Below are 15,384 nucleotides of genomic sequence, written 5' to 3' on the forward strand. Positions count from 1 at the left end.
ACAAGAGCTTAGTGATTCTCTAAGGGAGTATGGAAGACCATAGCAATACCTGCAGCAGATTCCCCCAATAACGAGACAAAGCTCCGTGTCGGGGTTAAAGCAGGAACAACATCAACATTTATTGGAAGAACACAGCACACTTTTATACAGGATTTGGAACATCCTTCCCCCAACAACCGCTTTCCCATTGGTCAATTGCACAGTACCTGCAGTTCCCAATAAGGTCCTCTCCTAGCCATGCAAATGAGGGCTTGAAAATGAGTCAGCAGTGATTGGTGAGATAACTTGACATGCAAATGAGGACTTGAAAATGAGTCAACAGGGATTGGTCAGATAGCTTTGACCAATGCAAGGAGACAGAAGCCCCAGGGGGCAATTAATGTACACAATAGTGTTGTGCATATTTGACAGTGGCTCACTAAATGATACCTTTTGTTTTGTAAAGATTTTGGAAGGAAGTTTGGCCAAGCCTAACCCCCCCCCCTTCAAAGTCACTGTACAATGGATAAACAGCCCTTTTGTTCTCAGGACAAATGGTGTTGGTTTGAGGGGATGGTATATTCTTTAATCACAAGTCTAAATGACTGCTCAAAGCTGCAAGTTGGCAGTCTCAAACGGAACATCTATGAAGCAAGAAGCTAAACCTGACTTCCCTGAGCCATGTGCATTGGAATGAGACTCCATGGCTACAAACTTCTTTAGTTAAGTATATCTCCTTTATCTTTATCTGTATCTGCTAGTCTTGTATTATGCTCCTAAATATTGTAATAGTTTTGTATGTACAGATTGTTTTTGCATAGTAAAGCACATTTACACACCACAAAGGTCTAAGTTTCCTTGGTTGTACCGCAAAGTAACCGCGCTAGAGACGCACGCAAAACATTTGGGGGCTCCGTCCGCGATTTGCGCTATAAATTCAACTGAAACAGACCTGTTTTCTGTGGGGTGTTGTGTAGCTTGTGCTAGGTAAAAAATGCTGCGTAAGCTGTTTAGGAAAAGCAAGGCTGCAGAGGTTTCTGGTGTCCAGAAGGAAATGTGCAGTTTACCTATCTGGGCCAGAGACAATGAGTGGGAGTCTCTTGCTAAAGAATTTGCAAAGCATGCTTCTCCTTTGAATAAGACTTGGGGTGATAAAATCTCAGATCATTTTGTAGATTTTAGCCTTAAGGGGTTGGATTTAAGTAAAGCAGAGAAGAGGACAGTTTGCACAGTGGGCTGGTATTTTCTTCATGCTCTCTATACAGAATCACAGAGAAGGGAGAAGGCAGAGGCAGAAGTTAAGTTATTGAAAGACCAGCTAGCAGTTGCTTCAGAGTGTGTGCGTTCAACTGCTAGTAGGGCTGATGATTTGCAAGAGCGGTGTGCAGCCCTCATGACCAAATCAATTAATGCCTTAAGGAAAAGAAAGGGACGTAAACCTGTTAGTAAAGCCAGGGTATGTGCCATTGTCACATCCCAAAACTGGGATTGTGAGGATGTCTCCTCCAATGATAGTGAGGATGAGGAGATAGAATTTGATGTTTCTGATGATGATCATCCAATGGGAAAGAAAGTGTGCCAGACCTCTCATTACTAAGCATAGGAAAAGGCAACATGATAGAGAGGATATGGCAGATGGGGAGGTGCATTATCGCAACCCCAGAGATGTTGAATTTGAAGAAGTCAGGGAGTTTACACAAACTGAACTCCATGAGCTGGCAAAACAATACAAACAAAGGTCCGGGGAACCCCTATTGAGTTGGCTCTTACGTTTGTGGGATGAAGGGGCGGACAGTGTTGTTTTGTCAGGCAAGGAAGCAGTGGCTTTGGGAGTGTTGACCCATGATCCACAATTGCGTCAGGCCATGCGAAAAGCCCGAGAGTTTAGTGTGAATTTTTCACTCTTAGACCTCGTGAGAGATGGTATAGTCCGAGTATACGCTAATCCTAGTGACCTGGAAAATACCTACTCGTGGAGAACATTAGGAGAAGGTATTTCCAGGTTATGTGAGATGGGTTGTATAACCGGAATAAATACATTTCCAGAATGGATGGGTCCAGATATGGAACCCTTCACGTCTGCTCTGCGCTCTAAGCTAATGAAGTCTGCACCATTTAATCTCAGGGCTCCTTTATTGTCTTTGCTGGGAGGCCTGGGTTTAAACAGCAAAATTCATGAAGCAACAACCCTTTTAAGCCAGTTGGGGGAGCTAGAGGAGACTAAAACAAAACCTGTCAGGGCAGTAGATAAGGTCAGACAGGAAGAGAACAGGCTGAAAAGAACTTTTAAAGAGAAGAAAGGGAATGTGGGAGAGAAGACAGGAGGTGAAGAGAAAACCAGGCTAGTTATCTCTAGGAAACAAATGTGGGTGGACCTATTAAAGGCAGGAGTACCTAAAAGTGAGATAGATGGCATCTCTACTGCAGAAATTTTGAAGCGGTGGAAACATTTAGTGGGGAAAACTGTCAGGGTTAGAAACACTACTCCTAGTGAAGATAACATCAGCCTAGATTTAGAGACAACAGAACAGACCCCTCCTGTTAGTCCCAAACCCATTCCCAAAACTGAACATGAACCAAAACCCAAATCCCTTTATCCTGGGGAGGAGTTAGAGAGAATTAGAAAAGGGGATTGGGAGGTCCCTTATCCTTTATGAAGGGAAGGTGGGTCTCCTGTAATAGCAATAAGAACAGTGACAGCAGGAGACCGACGCCCATATGCACCTGTCACTGTATGGTGGGGGAAGTCGTCTCCTCCTACACATGTCATGGCTTTAGTGGATACTGGAGCTGAAGTTACACTTTTGCAAGGAAATCCTTCCCATCACAAAGGAGAAGTGATTTATGTAGAAGGTTTGGGAAGGCAAACCACACCAGCAGTTAGGACACGGGTGAAATTGGCTATTGGCAAGGGACCAGGATTTTGGACAAATGTTTTGGTATCAGAGTTACCTGAAAATATTCTTGGGATGGATGTACTTCAAGGTCAGTCTATTCAGACTGAACAAGGTACATTCACATTCGGGTATCCTGATAAAACGTATCTGGTCAGGGCGGTGAAGGCTGTGGTCAGAGGTCATGCAAAATGGACCCCTGTCTTTATTCCTCCATCAGAGAAGCCAGTCTGTCTCAAGCAATACAGACTTCCTGGAGGCCACAAAGAAATTGGGGAGACTATTCATGAACTATTAAGAGTAGGGATCCTTAGACCTGCTGTAAGTCCATTCTCATCTCCGGTGTTCCCAGTAAAGAAACCTGATGGGACATATAGAATGACTGTGGATTACAGAGGTCTAAACAAAGTGGCACCTCCATTAAAGTCAGCTGTACCTGATATGATCTCAATCATTGAGAAAATTGCTAAAGAGGCAGGAGAATATCATGCTGTGATAGACCTGGCTAATGCTTTCTTTTCGATTCCAATAGACCCAGAGTGTCAGAACCAGTTTTCCTTTGTGTGGAATGGCCGCCAGTACACTTTCACTGTTCTTCCTCAAGGATACCTTCATTCTCCAACGATTTGTCATGGACTGATTGCCCGAGATTTAAGCACCCTAAATCTGAAAGTTGCTGTGTTTCACTACATTGATGACATCATGATCTCTGGAACAAAGGAAGATGTAACTGAAGCACTGCACCTGCTGATACAGCACATGGAGAAGAGAGGGTGGGCTATCAACAGAGACAAAGTCCAAGGACCTGCCACAGAGGTGAAATTCCTGGGAATGATGTGGACTGGGCCACAGAGGAAAGTTCCAGAGACAGTTGTGCAAACTATCCAGGCATTGTTGCCACCTACTACCAAAAAGGAGGCACAGAAGTTCATTGGAGTTGTGGGATTCTGGAGATCATTCATCCCACATCTTGGGCTGATTCTGAGGCCTATATACAATGTCACAAGGAAAAAGAGTTCACATGGGGTGGACCGCATTCCTGGCTGCTAAAGAAGCCATTTTGCAGCATCAAGGATTGGGACCTGTGAGACAAGGAGTACCATTTCAGCTGGATGTAATGGAGCAGGATGGTACAATATCTTGGAGTCTGTGGCAGCCAAATGAAAAGAAGGGACTGAGAGCAATACCCATTGGATTTTGGTCCAAACAACTTACAGGGGCACAGAAAAGATACACGCCCCTAGAGAAGTACCTGTTTGGGGCCTACACAGCACTTCAACACGTAGAGACCATTACAGGAAAGGACACAGTCACCATCCATACTGCATTGCCAATAGCAGGATGGGTGAGAGATGATGGACTGACCACTAGGGCAGCTGTAGCCCAGAACCAAACACTGATGAAATGGAAATGGTACCTTCAAGAAAGAGGGGGTATTGCAGCTGGGGATGTCAGAGACATTTCAAAACAGTTGGCTGGGCTTGTCACTTTTACCAGCACCCATACGGAAGAAGAAATTCCTGTGCTGCAGTCATCCCCCATTCATGAGGCTCCACCCTTTGAGTCTTTGTCCGATAAGATGAAGGAGTCAGCATGGTTCACTGATGGTTCAGCCATAGTCACCTCGTCTGGGTGTAAATGGACAGCAGCAGCCTACAACCCGAGTACAGACACAGTCCTGCAGGAGACTGGAATTGGAGGGTCCAGTCAGTATGCAGAGTTGAAAGCTGTAGTGATGACTCTTCAGGAGGATCTTTCTTCCCATGTCACTATCTACACTGACAGCTGGGCGGTCTTTAAAGGACTGACAACTTGGATGCCCACGTGGAAGTCCAATGAATGGTTGATTCATGGAAAGGTGGTGTGGGGAGGCAAGGAAGTCTGGGACTTCATCTGGAAGGAAGCTCACTCCTGCACCATAAAAGTGGGGCATGTTGATGCACATGTGCCCCTGGTCCCAGACTTTGAGAACTATAACAGAGTGGCAGACGAAATTGCCAAGGTGAATGCAGTTGTGCCAATTGATCCTGTCTTGATGAACTTGGCCAACTGGGCCCACAAGCAATCTGGACATTTGGGGCAGAAAGCCACATATGAATGGGCACAGCAAAGAGGATTGCCCATATCAATGGACATGATAAAGACTGTAATAGGCAACTGTACAGTGTGTGGAGAAGTGCGACAATGGCCTTTGCAAAAGTACTCCACCGGGTCGATTAAGAGGAGAGAGAGGCCTGCAGAGATTTGGCAGATTGACTTCATCGGTCCCCTGCCCCGGGGAAACAATGGACTGAGGTATTGTTGCACTGCAGTGGACACCAATTCAGGACTTTTGTTTGTTCATCCTTGCAAACGTGCAGATCAAGCCGCAACACTTCAACTGCTACAGAAAATTGTTGTTGCATATGGCTGTCCCAAACAAGTCCAAAGTGATAATGGCTCACACTTCACCGGATCAACAGTACAGCAATGGGCCAAAGATTCTGGAGTGTACTGGTTGTGCCACATCCCATATCATCCACAGGCAGCTGGTTTGATTGAAAGATACAATGGGCTATTGAAGGACCAGATACGCAAACTTACACCCACACGTACACTAAGGGGGTGGGATCGGGTCCTCACACAGGCAGTCATGTTGTTAAATTCTAGGCCACTAGCCAAAAGCACACCATATGAAAGGACGGTTGGGGCTGGGGTGCAGATTCCACAGCTAGAGTGCAGAGTTCAGTATTTACACAAGGTTCCTGAAAGAACAGGGTTTAACAGATACCAAGTTACTGCTTCCCATGACATAGAAACCAAGAGTGACGTATCTGAAGCTGAAGCCTATCTAGGAATGAGAGGGAATCTGGCAGGAAGGTTTGAAGTTATATTTGCATTGGCAGATGAGCTTCAAGACAGTGGCTGGGACTCTGATTGGTTAGTGGATACTTCCCAGCAAGAGTGGAAACTGAGGCTCTATGATATCAAACCTTCCAAAATAAACAGCAGTGATCTTCTAGGAAATATCAGTATATTTCCTCTCCTCCCTATTAATGTTCTTTGGGAGGATCAGAAGTGGATACAGGCAGGTGGAAAAGTGTTGGTCAGAGATCCAGGCAAGAAGTCAGTTAGAGGAGAGATTGTAGCTGAAGGGCCGGGATCTACTGTATATGTATTATTAGAAGGAACAGATAATCCGCTTTGTTTTCCACTCCACAGGCTGTCTCCGATTTGATCCATAGGAAGACCAGAGAAAGTGGTTACATGATGGACAGAATGATGGAAGACCACAAGAGCTATGGAGAGCAAGGCCTTTTGATGTATTACAAGCCTGGACTTGTTTTCTAAAGAACGTTGGATTGGACTTTTCTAATGAACTTTTAGCCAAAGACTGAAATACCTTCATAGTTATAGGAGGGGTTGTATTTTAGTTAGTTCCCCCATTGTGTTTTATTTTAGATAAACCAGGGGGTGGGAGAATTATTAGATGTCTTTATGTAAAGTTGGAGGCATTATGTCATTTGTGAGCCAAGGGGTGGAGTGTTGTGCATATTTGACAGTGGCTCACTAAATGATACCTTTTGTTTTGTAAAGATTTTGGAAGGAAGTTTGGCCAAGCCTAACCCCCCCCCCCCCTTCAAAGTCACTGTACAATGGATAAACAGCCCTTTTGTTCTCAGGACAAATGGTGTTGGTTTGGGGGGATGGTATATTCTTTAATCACAAGTCTAAATGACTGCTCAAAGCTGCAAGTTGGCAGTCTCAAACGGAACATCTATGAAGCAAGAAGCTAAACCTGACTTCCCTGAGCCATGTGCATTGGAATGAGACTCCATGGCTACAAACTTCTTTAGTTAAGTATATCTCCTTTATCTTTATCTGTATCTGCTAGTCTTGTATTATGCTCCTAAATATTGTAATAGTTTTGTATGTACAGATTGTTTTTGCATAGTAAAGCACATTTACACACCACAAAGGTCTAAGTTTCCTTGGTTGTACCGCAAAGTAACCGCGCTAGAAACGCACGCAAAACAAATAGACAGACACCGAGCAATGGTTCCCTAAGGAGCCCTCAATACACATTACTCTGAGTGTCAATACATCCCTTAGTAGACAACAGGTGAGTAGGGATGATCGAACGGTTCGGCAAAGTTTTTTGCGGCAAAAGTTCGGTATTCGGCCACCAGAACCGCCCAAAATGCACTGGGACAGGAACTGGGCTTTAAAAGCCCGTGATTGGCCCAGAAACGTCTGCAAAAGCCAATGAGGGGGCAGGAGTCTCCTAGGAACGTGATTGGAGTGACTACGGGGACCAGAGGCCAATCAGGAGTGAATACGCCCCACACTATATAAGATGGCCCCGCCTAACCCCTAGCACAGTTATCCAGAGCCTGTTGAAGAGAGTTGAAGCAGTTCTGTCTGACTCCTGCTTGCTACACTACATTTCCTACATATCGAGTGGTTCTAAAGCTCCATATAGCAGAATTGTATTTAGCTTACAGCCAGTGTAGTTAGATACAGCGATTGTGCTGGTTCTTAGAGTTAAAAAAAAAAAAAGAAAAAAAAAAAAAAAAACTTAAGGGACAGTGTCAGTCTTCTGCTGTATGGAGCTTTCTATTTAGTGGAAAGGGATATCTAGTGTAGTTAGGGAACTTTGTACTACATTAGTTAGATTTGAAAATGTAGTTTCTGTAGGGAAAGTGTGAGGGTTCTGTTTAGTGAGCACGTGGCACAGTGCTGCTCTATCACAGCAGGTATACGTGCTTGCTAGGCAGCAAAATACAGTGACAACTTAACGCCTGTTGTTCAAAGCGTTAGGTGCACTGTACAAAAGCCTTTGCAACTGTGCGTGACACGCAACTGCTGTGCTGTATCCAGCGACAACTGTGGGTCGCATAGCAGTGTGCGTTTTTCACCGCACACAGTTGCCAACGCATCAGTGACAACCTAACGCCTGTTGTTCAAAGCGTTAGGTCCACTGTGCAAAAGGCTTTGCTACTGTGCGTGAACCGCAACTGCTGTGCTGTATCCAGCGACAACTGTGGGTCGCATAGCAGTGTGCGTTTTTCACCGCACACAGTTGCCAACGCATCAGTGACAACCTAACGCCTGTTGTTCAAAGCGTTAGGTCCACTGTGCAAAAGGCTTTGCTACTGTGCGTGAACCGCAACTGCTGTGCTGTATCCAGCGACAACTGTGGGTCGCATAGCAGTGTGCGTTTTTCACCGCACACAGTTGCCAACGCATCAGTGACAACTTAACGCCTGTTGTTCAAAGCGTTAGGTGCACTGTACAAAAGCCTTTGCAACTGTGCGTGACACGCAACTGCTGTGCTGTATCCAGCGACAACTGTGGGTCGCATAGCAGTGTGCGTTTTTCACCGCACACAGTTGCCAACGCATCAGTGACAACCTAACGCCTGTTGTTCAAAGCGTTAGGTCCACTGTGCAAAAGGCTTTGCTACTGTGCGTGAACCGCAACTGCTGTGCTGTATCCAGCGACAACTGTGGGTCGCATAGCAGTGTGCGTTTTTCACCGCACACAGTTGCCAACGCATCATTGAGAAATATGCCTGGTAGACCAAGAAAAGGCATACGTGGCCCTGCTGCGGAAAGGGGCACAGCTTCTAGGGTGTCTAGAGGCAGGGGTGGACGTGGTGGTCAGTCCTCAGCCAGGCCACCATTTGGATTGTTCTCCGGCAGTGGCCAAGCTATACGTCCACAGTATGTACAGGAGGTGGTGGACTATATGAACAAACCCTCATCATCGGCATCATCTGCAACTGCAGTGACCCAGGCAGAGAAAAGTGGTCAGTCTTCTGCAGTTGTCAGAACAAATACAGATGAGTCCATGTCCACCTCATGTCCTCCCTTAGACCCAATTTCAGACATGGCAGAGGAGTCAGCTGAGCTGTTTGACCACAGTGTCGGCCATCTACTCCAGCCTGATGCTCAGTCCTTTATGGAGTCTGATGTTGGGTCTGAGTTTGAGGAGGAGGCAGAGCAAACAAGAGGGGAGAGCAGACGGCCCGCTCCATCTAAGGCCGCACCTGTTGTCTCCCAGGCCAGGCCTGATGCTCAGTCTTTGATAGAATCAGATGTTGGGTCTGAGGTTGAGGAGGAGGCAGAGCAAGCAAGAGGGGAGAGCAGACGGCCTACTCCATCTAAGGCCGCACCTGTTGTCTCCCGGGCCACTATACACACCTCATCTTGCTGGGCCTTTTTTGAGACATCCCATGCAGATAAAACAGTTGCGATCTGCAAGATTTGTAAGAAGGGTATAAAACGTGGCAAAAATGTCAACCACCTGGGTACAAGCTGCCTAAACAGGCATTTGACAACCCACCACTCGGCCCGTTGGCAGGAGCATTTAAAGAACCCACAAAAGGGCCAAAGATCGGTCAGTCGGCCTCCTAGTTCTCCTCGCGCTCCTCCTCATGCTCCATCTGCTCCACCTGCTCCACCTGCACATCAGTCTGTTCCTGGCCCTGCTATAGTCACTCGTCACCTGTTGGCAGCCTCCACTGGCAGGGATGATGATATAGCAGGCAGTGTCGCATCTACCTCCAGCACACCACCAGCTGTAACATCTAGACGCCAAATTTCGATTCCACACATGCTGGAACGAAAAAAAATGTATACTCCCCGCCACCCACATGCCCAGCGTCTAAACAGTAGTTTGGCTAAACTACTGGCTCTGCAACTATTACCATTTAACCTGGTAGAGTCTGCTCCCTTCCGTGACTTCGCAAAATGTGCAGTTCCACAGTGGCAGGTGCCAAGTCGGCATTACTTTTCCCGTAAGGCCCTGCCATCCCTATACCAACATGTGGAAGGCAATGTAGTGTCGTCCCTGGCCAAGTCAGTCAGCCGTAAGATACACTTGACGGCTGACACTTGGTCAAGCAAACATGGGCAGGGACGGTACATTTCTGTCACTGCTCACTGGGTGACACTGCTTGCCAGTGGAAGGGATTGTAGCCAGGGCTCGGTGCTGCAGCCAGTGTTGCCCCCACGTCTGCAAACAGCTGGTGGTGTCGCTGATCCGGGTAGATCGATCACTTCTACCCCCTCCTGCTCCTCCTCCTCTACCTCCTCCATGCCCTCCTCTGCAGAATGGTCCTTTTAATATAATGAGGTACCACGTAAACGTTCAAAGGGCTATTCTATGTCTCAGGCCAAAAGGTGTCACGCAGTGCTGCAGCTTGTGTGTCTAGGGGACAGGCAGCACACTGCCCCTCAGATTCTTGGGGCTCTGCAGGCACAGGCCCAGAGGTGGTTGACACCACGCCAGCTGCAGCCAGGGATGGTGGTTACTGATAATGGGTCAAACCTCCTGGCCGCCCTTCGTCAGGGAAAGTTAACCCATGTGCCATGCCTGGCGCATGTCCTGAATCTCGTGGTACAGCGGTTTTTGAACTCGTACCCGGGAATGCAGGATGTGCTAAGGATGGCAAGAAGGGTGTGCAGTCACTTCAGGCGGTCGTACAGTGCCACTGCACGTTTGGCCGAAGTTTCACCTGCCGGTACACCGCCTCATCTGTGACATGCCCACCCGCTGGAACTCCACCTTGGCTATGCTGCAGCGCCTGTACACGCAGCAGAGGGCCCTCAATGAATACCTATGCGAGTACGGCACCAGCACTGGCTCTGCGCGCCTGGGCTTCTTTTCACCACGGCAGTGGCTTTTGATTAAGGATGCATGCGCTGTCCTCTCGCCATTTGAGGAGGCCACAAGGATGGTCAGCCGGGACAGCGCATGCATCAGTGACACCCTACCGGTACTGTTTTTGTTGGAGCACACTCTGCATGGCATTATGGACAGGGCACTGGAGGCAGAGCAGCAGGAGGAAGAGGAGGACTTCCTTGCCTCTCAAGGCCGCCTTTATCCTGAGAATCCTGACCCCATTATGCCTAGCTCCCAGAGGCCCGAGCAGGATCCAGGGGTGGAAGAGGAGGAGGAGGACGATTCTGCGGGAACTTTTGCAGGGTTTGAGGAGGAGGAGGAGGAAGACATGCGGCAATCTGCAAGGCCTAGTTTGACTCCCTCGGGACACTTTGGAGTAGTACGTGGCTGGGAGGAGGAGGAGCCCGTTGAAGATAATGTCGTTATGAGTGACCCCGAGGAGTCAGCTTCTCAGGCCTTCGCTAATTTGCGACGCATGGGAAACATCATGCTCCAGAGCCTGCGAAAGGACCCCAGAATCAAGGCCATTAAAGAGACAAACCACTATTGGTTGGCCACCCTACTTGACCCCCGGGACAAGTGTAAAGTCTCGGAGCTTTTCCCATCCACCCAGAGAGTCCACAGGATCAAATCCCTTGAGGACAGTCTCAAGAGGAATCTGGTGAACATGTTCCCCGACTCCCGTAGGGTGCAGGGGCGGGGACAACCTACCATGGATTCTACTGGTGGTCACGAGAGGAGCGTTGGAGAAGGCGTGCGGTTGACGGATGCCTTTCGGTCTTTTTTTAGTCCTCACCGCCCAGGCCTCTCAGCTGCCACATCGCATCGACACCGTCTGCATCACATGGTGGACGATTACGTGAGGGCACAAAGTGACACAGAGGGCTTTTCATGTGACGAATCCGATCCACTGGCATACTGGGTCTTAAGATTAGACCACTGGCCAGAACTGGCCCAGTATGCCATGGAGTTGTTGGCCTGCCCTGCTTCCAGTGTCCTATCGGAACGGGCATTCAGCGCAGCAGGAGGATTCGTCACAGACCATCGAACTAGACTCTCCACCGACTCAGTCGACCGTTTGACATTCATTAAGATGAATCAGTCGTGGATATCAAGCTTTGATGCACCTGATGCAGACCTTGTAGACTAGGCTATCGTTGTGATGTGGCAGTTGAGCCTCAGTTTAAGCCTGGACCATGGTGCCACCCTCAAACCCTCCTCTCATTCTCTTTACGTTCACAGAACCTCATTTTGGTTATGACAAAAACGACAATGTTTGCGCACCTGTTCCACAGGTGCACACCTTTACAATTTTTGGGCCTCCTTCAACACCAGCTCTTTGGGGTTAAGGTGGGGAGGCTATGCTAAAACAAAAACGACAATGTTTGCGCACCTGTTCCACAGGTGCACACCTTTACAATTTTTGGGCCTCCTTCAACACCAGCTCTTTGGGGTTAAGGTGGGGAGGCTATGCTAAAACAAAAACGACAATGTTTGCGCACCTGTTCCACAGGTGCACACCTTTACAATTTTTGGGCCTCCTTCAACACCAGCTCTTTGGGGTTAAGGTGGGGAGGCTATGCTAAAACAAAAACTACAATGTTTGCGCACCTGTTCCACAGGTGCACACCTTTACAATTTTTGGGCCTCCTTCAACACCAGCTCTTTGGGGTTAAGGTGGGGAGGCTATGCTAAAACAAAAACGACAATGTTTGCGCACCTGTTCCACAGGTGCACACCTTTACAATTTTTGGGCCTCCTTCAACACCAGCTCTTTGGGGTTAAGGTGGGGAGGCTATGCTAAAACAAAAACTACAATGTTTGCGCACCTGTTCCACAGGTGCACACCTTTACAATTTTTGGGCCTCCTTCAAAGCCAGCTCTTTGGGGTTATGGTGGGGAGGCTCCGCCAACACCAAAACTACCATGTTTGCGCACCTGTTCCACAGGTGCACACCTTTACAATTTTTGGGCCTCCTTCAACACCAGCTCTTTGGGGTTAAGGTGGGGAGGCTATGCTAAAACAAAAACGACAATGTTTGCGCACCTGTTCCACAGGTGCACACCTTTACAATTTTTGGGCCTCCTTCAACACCAGCTCTTTGGGGTTAAGGTGGGGAGGCTATGCTAAAACAAAAACGACAATGTTTGCGCACCTGTTCCACAGGTGCACACCTTTACAATTTTTGGGCCTCCTTCAACACCAGCTCTTTGGGGTTAAGGTGGGGAGGCTATGCTAAAACAAAAACTACAATGTTTGCGCACCTGTTCCACAGGTGCACACCTTTACAATTTTTGGGCCTCCTTCAACACCAGCTCTTTGGGGTTAAGGTGGGGAGGCTATGCTAAAACAAAAACGACAATGTTTGCGCACCTGTTCCACAGGTGCACACCTTTACAATTTTTGGGCCTCCTTCAACACCAGCTCTTTGGGGTTAAGGTGGGGAGGCTATGCTAAAACAAAAACTACAATGTTTGCGCACCTGTTCCACAGGTGCACACCTTTACAATTTTTGGGCCTCCTTCAACGCCAGCTCTTTGGGGTTAAGGTGGGGAGGCTATGGTAAATCAAAAACTACAATGTTTGCGCACCTGTTCCACAGGTGCACACCTTTACAATTTTTGGGCCTCCTTCAACGCCAGCTCTTTGGGGTTAAGGTGGGGAGGCTATGCTAAAACAAAAACTACAATGTTTGCGCACCTGTTCCACAGGTGCACACCTTTACAATTTTTGGGCCTCCTTCAACACCAGCTCTTTGGGGTTAAGGTGGGGAGGCTATGCTAAAACAAAAACGACAATGTTTGCGCACCTGTTCCACAGGTGCACACCTTTACAATTTTTGGGCCTCCTTCAACACCAGCTCTTTGGGGTTAAGGTGGGGAGGCTATGCTAAAACAAAAACGACAATGTTTGCGCACCTGTTCCACAGGTGCACACCTTTACAATTTTTGGGCCTCCTTCAACACCAGCTCTTTGGGGTTAAGGTGGGGAGGCTATGCTAAAACAAAAACTACAATGTGTGCGCACCTGTTCCACAGGTGCACACCTTTACAATTTTTGGGCCTCCTTCAACACCAGCTCTTTGGGGTTAAGGTGGGGAGGCTATGCTAAAACAAAAACGACAATGTTTGCGCACCTGTTCCACAGGTGCACACCTTTACAATTTTTGGGCCTCCTTCAACGCCAGCTCTTTGGGGTTAAGGTGGGGAGGCTATGCTAAAACAAAAACTACAATGTTTGCGCACCTGTTCCACAGGTGCACACCTTTACAATTTTTGGGCCTCCTTCAACACCAGCTCTTTGGGGTTAAGGTGGGGAGGCTATGCTAAAACAAAAACTACAATGTTTGCGCACCTGTTCCACAGGTGCACACCTTTACAATTTTTGGGCCTCCTTCAACGCCAGCTCTTTGGGGTTAAGGTGGGGAGGCTATGCTAAAACAAAAACTACAATGTTTGCGCACCTGTTCCACAGGTGCACACCTTTACAATTTTTGGGCCTCCTTCAACGCCAGCTCTTTGGGGTTAAGGTGGGGAGGCTATGCTAAAACAAAAACTACAATGTTTGCGCACCTGTTCCACAGGTGCACACCTTTACAATTTTTGGGCCTCCTTCAACACCAGCTCTTTGGGGTTAAGGTGGGGAGGCTATGCTAAAACAAAAACGACAATGTTTGCGCACCTGTTCCACAGGTGCACACCTTTACAATTTTTGGGCCTCCTTCAACACCAGCTCTTTGGGGTTAAGGTGGGGAGGCTATGCTAAAACAAAAACGACAATGTTTGCGCACCTGTTCCACAGGTGCACACCTTTACAATTTTTGGGCCTCCTTCAACACCAGCTCTTTGGGGTTAAGGTGGGGAGGCTATGCTAAAACAAAAACGACAATGTTTGCGCACCTGTTCCACAGGTGCACACCTTTACAATTTTTGGGCCTCCTTCAACACCAGCTCTTTGGGGTTAAGGTGGGGAGGCTATGCTAAAACAAAAACGACAATGTTTGCGCACCTGTTCCACAGGTGCACACCTTTACAATTTTTGGGCCTCCTTCAACACCAGCTCTTTGGGGTTAAGGTGGGGAGGCTATGCTAAAACAAAAACTACAATGTTTGCGCACCTGTTCCACAGGTGCACACCTTTACAATTTTTGGGCCTCCTTCAACGCCAGCTCTTTGGGGTTAAGGTGGGGAGGCTATGCTAAAACAAAAACTACAATGTTTGCGCACCTGTTCCACAGGTGCACACCTTTACAATTTTTGGGCCTCCTTCAACGCCAGCTCTTTGGGGTTAAGGTGGGGAGGCTATGCTAAAACAAAAACTACAATGTTTGCGCACCTGTTCCACAGGTGCACACCTTTACAATTTTTGGGCCTCCTTCAACGCCAGCTCTTTGGGGTTAAGGTGGGGAGGCTATGCTAAAACAAAAACTACAATGTTTGCGCACCTGTTCCACAGGTGCACACCTTTACAATTTTTGGGCCTCCTTCAACGCCAGCTCTTTGGGGTTAAGGTGGGGAGGCTATGCTAAAACAAAAACTACAATGTTTGCGCACCTGTTCCACAGGTGCACACCTTTACAATTTTTGGGCCTCCTTCAACACCAGCTCTTTGGGGTTAAGGTGGGGAGGCTATGCTAAAACAAAAACGACAATGTTTGCGCACCTGTTCCACAGGTGCACACCTTTACAATTTTTGGGCCTCCTTCAACACCAGCTCTTTGGGGTTAAGGTGGGGAGGCTATGCTAAAACAAAAACTACAATGTTTGCGCACCTGTTCCACAGGTGCACACCTTTACAATTTTTGGGCCTCCTTCAACACCAGCTCTTTGGGGTTAAGGTGGG

Source organism: Pelophylax lessonae, assembly GCF_965119305.1.
Source record: "Pelophylax lessonae genome assembly, chromosome: 1".
Classification (NCBI taxonomy): domain Eukaryota; kingdom Metazoa; phylum Chordata; class Amphibia; order Anura; family Ranidae; genus Pelophylax; species Pelophylax lessonae.